This window comes from Berghia stephanieae, unplaced genomic scaffold, assembly GCF_034508935.2.
Source record: "Berghia stephanieae isolate SIO BIC M18660-M18661 unplaced genomic scaffold, UCSD_Bste_1.3 scaffold631, whole genome shotgun sequence".
NCBI classification, from domain to species: domain Eukaryota; kingdom Metazoa; phylum Mollusca; class Gastropoda; order Nudibranchia; family Aeolidiidae; genus Berghia; species Berghia stephanieae.
The window spans coordinates 1-8,956 of NW_027627856.1; the positions used below are offsets into that span (position 1 = coordinate 1).

General features: G+C 35.2%; 1 long non-coding RNA gene across 1 annotated transcript; it reads left to right on the plus strand.

Moving 5' to 3' along the window:
* LOC144962141 (uncharacterized) lies at positions 1 to 8,467 on the plus strand. Its single transcript, XR_013643376.1, has 2 exons — positions 1 to 80; positions 8,208 to 8,467. It is a non-coding gene; the product is annotated as an uncharacterized LOC144962141 (long non-coding RNA).
* Positions 8,468 to 8,956: the final 489 nt, after the last annotated feature.

Consider the following 8,956-nt stretch of genomic DNA (forward strand, 5'->3'; position numbering starts at 1 on the left):
TCATCTCAGTCGATTCCAGGGGACGCGGACTGACCAATGACCGGACGCACGGACTGACCAATGACCAGCCCATCAAGATGGTAAGTACAGACTTTCAAAAAAAAAAAATCGTGATTTATATTTGTGACTTATCGTATCAAAACAGTATTATGGCTGTGTGACTTAAATGCTCGTAAACGAATTTATAGTTTTAAAAAAGGGAGGCCTTCCGAAAGCTCCTACATCCCCAGTATTCTTTTTTTATGTTCTAGTAGGGGATTTGGGGTTTTAATAAAAAAGTTCCCCCCCCCCTCGCAAACCCCCTACTAGAAAATTATTTAAAAAAAAGAATACTGGGGATGTAGGAACTTTCGGAAGGCCTCCCTAAAAAAACGTTAAAGGTTTCACATCATTTTCTGTGGTGGTATGATTGATCAGGCGTGTAGGACTAGTGAGTAAACTCATATCATTTATGGTACAGGGATGCCACCAGACAAGTTTAAAAAAGCCTGAAAACTTGCGCGGACGAGATACAAATCAACGTCAAGGGCTTTGTAGGGATTTGAAAAATATCAAATTTGGAATATTGTTTCAGTACTTATTATTGCAATTGAGAGCAAATAACACACAAAAGAAATTAACAGTTAACAGTTAACAAATTGATAAAATAAGGTGTTGAAAACAAAATATAGACAAATTAATCACAATAGCTATCAGGGGTGAGAATGACTGGTCACATAAAAGGAGTACATTTTTCATTGTGAAGATCATGACCCACCCATGCAACCATAACCTATAAATTTGAACTTCACTCAAATTCACTGAGATGCGATCCAAAATTTGTCTCGCAGCAATTTGACACGACTCAGAGAATTTCAAAATTTGAAAGTGTTATTACATTTGGTGGTTGTAGTAGGGATGATGATGTGGTGGTGGTTGTAGTAGTAGTGGTGGTAGGGATGATGTGGTAATGATTATAGTAGTACTGGTCGTATGGATGATTGTGTGGTGGTGGTTGTAGTACTGTGGTAGGAATGATGATTGTAGTGGTAGTATTGTAGTAGTAGTTGTGGTAGGGATGATGTGGTGTTATTTATAGTAGTAGTAGTGCTAGGGATGATGGTGTGGTGGTGGTTGTCGTAGGAGTGGTGGTAGGGAGGATGTGGTAGTGGTGGTAGGGATGATGATGTGGTGGTGATTGTAGTAGTAGTAGTAGTAGTAGTAGTAGTAGTAGTAGTAGTAGTAGTAGTAGTAGAAGTGGTCTTAGAGATGATGATGTGATGGTGGTTGTAGTAGTAGTAGTAGTGGTGGTAGGGATGATGATGTGGTGGTTGTAGTGGTTTGGGCGAGTGTTTTTTATTCCAGGATAATAGCAATTTGTCAAAAAGGAGGAAAATGTCTCCGTCTATCGGTCAAACGCAAACAAAGTGTAAAAATAACAGGAACATAGTTTTGTATTGGTATTATGTAATATATTACTTATTACTAGTATCAATCCATTCTTATCATTAAACATAAATTTACTTTTTGTAAACATTTAATGAATTGACCTTTCCACATGTTAAAGGCCTACAATGTTATTCAAATAAAAGGCCAGAAAGTGTTGTTTTGTTTTGATTTTTACTTTAAAAAGCATGCTACAATATCTTTTTTTTTTTTTACCGAAACCTAGTGGTTATTCAGCTTATAAATACAACCCAAGAATCTCACAAATTTAAAGCCATAGTCAAAAGGTAAAAAGAAAGAATAATACACTAAGCCAATTACCAATTGCTTTATTCTAATGTATTATCTCTGTATAACCAGATGATTTAAACCCTCTTCCGCACTAGGACAGGACTGTCCCGGGACAGTCCTGTCCCAAATCTGTAACATATAGAATTTAGAGAGATCTTCCGCACCTATTGGGACGGGACAAAACAGTCCCGTTGTGTCCCAAGCCGTTGTGAAATGCTACAAAATCAACGGGACAGGACTGTCCCAGTCCCGTGTTCATATCGTTTGTGATAGTAGAAAAATATAGCAGACTTCCGCACTAGGACAAAAAAGTCCCAGACTTGGCGGCGCCGTGTCAAAATTGAAATGCCTGTCTTTATTTTCTGCATCCCTACTACTCCTCCTCCTCCTCCTCCTCCTCCTCCTCCTCCTCCTACTACTACTACTACTACTACTACTACTACTACTACTACTACTACTACTACTATTTCTATTGTTGCTTCTGCTGTGGCTAATGCCACTAATATATTAATACCTACATCCCTTATATTTTGTATTTATTTCCAATTCCATTGTATTTATTTTCCAACAATAGTCCACACTTTATTTTGGTTCACTTTCTATACTGCATTACACAGTTCCTCCCCGCCTCCCCTCTTTTGACATAATTAAGTACGCACCTTTTATAAATTTCTATTGCTCTGTTTTAATTCGCGCTTCCTCACAAAGTAGCATACAATTTCTTGCCCATCAATGTTTTTGTTTATGCATCTTAACAACGCCACTACCACATTATCTCATTCGTCTGTAGTTTTTAATTCATCATGTGTTGTTGATGAAGGGGAAACCCGAAACGTCCATTTTATCTGTTTTCGTATATTAAACTGAAGCTTACATTCAATTTCACAGTTATAATTTATTTATTTATTTCAATTCTGAATATAAAAAAGCAAGAACAATTCAAAAAATAATTCTATGTGATGAAACCACGTAAAGAAGGCATAGCAACATAAATATTTTCGGCAATTTAAAAACGTATGTTTATAAATATAATTTAAGAAGTGTCACACTTTGTGACACAGCAGTAACGTGTCTAAAACCGGTCGCACATCTATTCGGTAACTTGTGGGATCAATTATCTTTATCGTTATTTATTTCGGGAATTCTCAATGAAAATATTTATAAGTTAGTCCTTCTGAGCCACTTGGACTCATTGTAAAACAAATTAAGTCCTTTAGAGCCTTGTAGCCTTGTGCAGGAGTTATTCCGGTTTCAATAGCGTGAAGCGGACAATTAACGTATTTGTTTGAAAACCTTTGAACGGGACGCTAGTCTGTAGTCTATCGCAGATTACTATCCCAGCTTGACAGGTACCCTTTTACACCTGAATGGAGTGAGTGATTGGAGTAAATTTTCTTGCTCTAGAAAGTACAAGTTGGCTTCGGTCGGAATCGAACACAGAACCTCTGAGTCCAGAGTACAACGCGCTAACCATAGGCCATCTTGCCTCCTAAGCTTATAAATCCGGAACTTATCCATGTTTCTGTGGCGTTGAGCAGACAGATAACAGTTTAAAATTTAAAATAATAAAATTCATTTTTTCATCCCATAGGGGAAATTTTTCTCGAGGGTCTATTCCAAGGTAAGACTGGAATAACCCGGGCGTCAGCCGCAATGCAGCGCCGCAAATTTAGCTAGGACAAGGTATAACCAGGCGTCAGCCGCAGTGCAGCGCCGCAAATTGAGCTAGGCGAGGTGACTTAATCAACTGATGCCTTTCGGGTACGAAGCATGCTGACTTTCTATTATCCTCTTGAATGATGCTAGTCCGTCAAAGATTACTTTCATCAGCGAACTGGTACTCATTTGCACCTGGGTAAAATGAGGTGATTCCAAGAAAGTCATTTTAAGATAAGATCGGAGATCACCATAGAGTCTACGGAATTGACCCTTGAGCAATCTTTGGGTCATTAAAGGATGCACCCAATATTGTTTTCTCTTTCAATTTGTCTTTTTTTTTCCACGTGGTAAAGCACAGAAATATGCAACCTCTATTTCATCCATTACTACTACTACTAGTAGTAGTAGTAGTAGTAGTAGTAGTAGTAGTAGTAGTAGTCGTGGTAGTGGTAGTGGTAGTGGTAGTAGTAGTAGTAGTAGTAGTAGTAGTAGTAGTAGTAGTCGTGGTAGTGGTAGTGGTAGTGGTAGTGGTAGTGGTAGTAGTAGTAGTAGTAGTAGTAGTAGTAGTAGTGGTCGTGGTCGTGGTCGTGGTCGTGGTAGTAGTAGTAGTAGTAGTAGTCGTAGTCGTAGTCGTAGTCGTAGTCGTAGTCGTGGTATTGGTAGTGGTAGTAGTAGCAGTAGCAATAATATTACTTTTGCTATAAGAATATTTCATGATTATATAAATCTTATGTAAACAAATCCCATTGTACAGTGTAAAAAATCATTGTCGTCATGTCGTATCTTATGTTGATTCATAAAATGTGAATTATTACAGTTGCAATTGCCTACAAAAAAACTTTTGAGTCTTGTTAAAAAAAAAAAAAATGCATTCGCGCAGGTGTGTCCTGGGACAGTCCTGTCCTAGTGCGGAACCCCTTTTGAATAGAAGTTTTCTCCATTGGGACAGGACAAATTTGTCCCGGGACAGTTTTGTCCTAGTGCGGAAGGAGGGTAATGGATGGTTGCGAAAGAGAGAGAGAGAGAGAGAGAGAGAGAGAGAGAGAGAGAGAGAGAGAGAGAGAGAGAGAGAGAGAGAGAGAGAGATATTTGTCCCTCCCCTTCCCCTTCAACCATCAACTAGCTAATCAAAGTACTCCACTGGTCGTCTGTGTCAATTGGATTCAGTAGTCTGACGTCACGCCGCCCGGCAACGGCGGCCATCTTGGTTCTAAACAAAGAATATCATTACTTTTTATTCTTCAAGCTGGCTAGAACTTTTCATATGTCTTGTGACCAGAATGTGTAAAAGTCAAAACATGATCAAATTTATGGGTTTTTTTTTTCTCTGGATACGCTTTTATGATCGCCGGAGAAATAATTCATACGGCTTCCGCCATTGTTCCGATAGTTTAGAGCCAGTGTTGCTAAGTTACCATGCGTCATTAGGAAGGAAGTGACGTTACGACTATTGAATCCTATTGTGACATCTGGTGCCATTCAGTCTGGCCCGACGTCATAAAAACGGGACCGTCACTAAATTTCACGAGACTATTGCACAGGTGTCAAAATATGACATAAGACATAATGGTGATTTTGTGGTTTTGAGGGGAATGTTTGACACGGCAAATTCAGCGGAAAATTTCTGAGAAATTCTCAAAATCACTGTTTATTTATCAATTTTTTTTTTAAAAGGAGGAATTGTGATGGGGATGGGCGGAGATAAACTAACATTTAGGTGCCCAAATATTCGACTGGCGGTGACAGCCCAGATTCTTCACCCGGCGAAAAAGTTCCGGCTCAAATCTCGATCGCGATTTTTTTTCTTCTTCTTAAAAATATTTTTTTTTTATTAATAGTGACGACGGACAAAAACCGGAGGTTCCGGATTAAAACCGGCTGGTGGTAAAAAAAAAACGGATTTCCGGCTAAAACCGGAAAAGTGGCATCCCTGATGGTAATAGATAGAACGGAGTTGACGTCACTCAGGTCTTTTTTCTTTTTTTTTTTTGGGCCCTCCATGTTTATGAATTAAATGTGTGGCTAAGTGGTCTAGCAGTATGACACTCGCTTTCGGATAGGAAGGTCCTAGTTTCGAGCCTTGCTCGGTGCATAGTTGAGTCCTTGGAAAAGGCTCTTTACTCACATTCTCTCACCGTACTCAGGTGTAAAAATAATATCTGGCCGTTATCTAAAAATCGCGAGCATATTACTCCCATCATTTTAGAGGCCCTGCACTGAACACCTGTAAAGTTTAGAATTGAATTTAAAACACTTACCCATGTTTTCAATTGAATTCAGTAGGCTGATGTCACGCCGCCCGGCAACGACGGCCATCTTGGTTCTAAACAAAGAAAATCATTACTTTTTATTCTTCATGCTGGCTAGAACTTTTCATATGCCTTGTGATCAGAATGTGTAAAAGTCAAAACATGATCAAATTTATGTTTTTTCCCCTCTTTGGATACGCTTTTATGCTAGCCGGAGAAAAATTTCATACGGGCGTCCGCCATTGTTCCGATAGTTTAAGCCAGTGTTACTAAGTTACCATGCGTCATTATGAAGGAAGTGACGTACGACTGTTGAAGAGTATTGTCATTGATTTCACGTATTGTCGTAAGCGTAAAGGTTTACATATATTACATATGACCAACGTGCACTTATTTGTAGGTCTGATAACCCAATTCCTTATGGGCTCATTGTTGTATTGGAAATCTCAAAAAAAAATAAAAAAATGATGCAACATTTATTGTCCATTACAACAATGTTAAACTAGTCCCATATGTCGGTTCGGATGTCAGACCTGCATATATATATATATATATATATATATATATATATATATATATATATATATATATGTATATATATGTATATATATATATATATATATATATATATATATATATATATATATATACATCGCATATGATCCACCATGTCAAAACGGTATTACGTCGGGATAATATCCAATAGATAGTATGCGCTTGGCTAAGAAGTTCACAACATTGCCATTAGGAAGTGGATATTATAGTTAAGTGAGAATTACTCATAAACACGAATGACAAAAAACAATAACAAAGACCAGAGTGACGCCATCTTCGTTCTATCTATAGCCTGACACAGGAACCATCTAGGACCTACAGTTTGACATCATGTTTTTAGGTTTGTGCAGCATATAGTGAGTTGTCGTTAGTAGTGCTCAAGGAAACAAGTGATCCCATTGGTTGAACTATTGAATACAACTCATGATTTGTTTTCTTTTGTGGCCAAAGACATGTCTTTTGACGTCATTTGTTGGTCAGTGACAGCGTAGCCATCGTTAACTTATAACCTGACACTGACCCAAAAAAAAAAAAAAATGACGTCAAAGTGCCAGTCTTTGGCCACAAAAGAAAACAAATCGTGAGTTTTATTCAATAGTTCAACCAATGGAATAACTTGTTTCCATGAACTCTACTAACGACAACTCACTAGGAGGTGCAAAAACCAAAATGACGTCAAACTGCCAGTCCTTTTGGATTTCAGTATCAGGCTATAGATAGAATGCGCTTGGCCAAGGAGTTCACAACAATGCCATCCGGAAGCATAACGGACCAACACACACACTCTGTGTAACCATGAACTTTTGTAGTCTGGTTAATACAGCTTAGTGAGAACAACTCACAAACGCGGATGGCAAAAACAATAACAAAGGCCTGAGTGACGTCATCTTCGAACTATCTATAACATAACGATGGCTACGGTCAGTGTCTGGCAAAATATAGTATGAAGTTGACGTCACTCTTTCTTATTGAGTTCCAGAGCCATTTTCACGTTAAAAGCCCTTATCAGTATCTGGTTCACGCCGATATAAAACGTTTTGAGCGGAGAGCCACATTTCTCGAAGTAGCAAAAGCAAACGTTTTAACTTTTCTAGTCATAGAAAGAGAGTTTACGGGCTCTGTGTGCAGGATACAGAACGTTAAAATTGAAGTTTAGAAAAAGATATTATTATTATTATTATTATTATTATTAATATTATTATTATTATTATTATTATTATTATTATTATTATTATTATTATTATTATTATTATTGTTATCATTATTATTATTATTATTATCATTATCATTATTATTATTATTATTATTAATATTATTATTATTAATATTATTATTATTAATATTATTAATTATTATTATTATTATTATTATTATTATTAATTATTATTATTATTATTATTATTATTATTATTTATTATTATTATTATTATTATTATTATTATTATTATTATTATTATTATTATTATATTATTATTATTATCATTATTATTATTATCATTATTATTATTATTATCATTATTATTATTATTATCATTATTATTATTATTATACTAATATTATTATTATTATTATTATTATTATTAATATTATTATTATTATTATTATTATTATTATTATTATTATTATTATTAATTATTATATTATTATTATTATTATTATTATTATTATTATTTTATTATTATTTTATTATTGTTATTATTATTATTATTATTGTTATTATTATTTTATTATTGTTATTATTGTTATTATTGTTATTATTTGTTATTGTTATTTATTATTATTTTATTATTATTATTATTATTATTATTATTATTATTATTATTATTATTATTATTATTTATTATTATTATTATTATTGTTATTATTGTATTATCTTCTTCTTCTTCTTCTTCTTCTTCTCTTCTTCTTATTATTATTATTATTATTATTATTATTATTATTATATTATTATTATTATTATTATTATTATTATTATTATTATTATTAATATCATCATCATCATCATCATCATCTTTTTTCTCTCTGCAGGTGAAGCGTGGTGCTGACGACGGCAACGACAGTCCCGACTCTCTATGTCTTCCACCAGCGTTTCGCTGTGGTAAATAACCAGCCTTCTAATATTACGTAGATGCATGGAATACCCTTCAACACGACCGATAACTCCCAACTGATTTCTAATTTTAGATATTCACAGACGGAAACGAGTCTTATTTCTTCAGACTTCAGACGACCTTCATTCATGACGTGGTTATCGTTTGTTGCTCAATAAAGGGATTTTCTTTTGTTTATTTTTAGTTAAGCCTTCTTTACTCATTCCAACTGGGTGTCGTTATTTGACCACCTGTGGTGGGCAGGAGGTCACTAGCTGTGTCGTCTTCCCACAATATGTGACCCAACGTCTCAAAACGGTATTATGTCGGAACGAACCAGATGCTTAAAATCTGAATTAAATGTTAAACTGGTCAAAAATTTAAATTGTTGGCATTAGCACTCTAAAATATGGTATCCATTCTCCTCAATAAAACGTACAAACTCAACACAAGTCTGATATTTTTGCTATAAATTCAACTTTCAACATCTTAACCAACCCGACTTAATACCGTTTTGAGGCGAAGGGTCACATATCTGATTTCTGAGTTGCTGTCTGTTGGTCTTGGAATAGGATAACTTGGTTTTGACCTGGATTTTGCCGGAGTCCTTGGCTGAGAGGGAAACAGTCAAATATTTAGTGTTTGTTTTGGGAGATATTTTTTTTGGTATTGCAAATCATCTCTCCT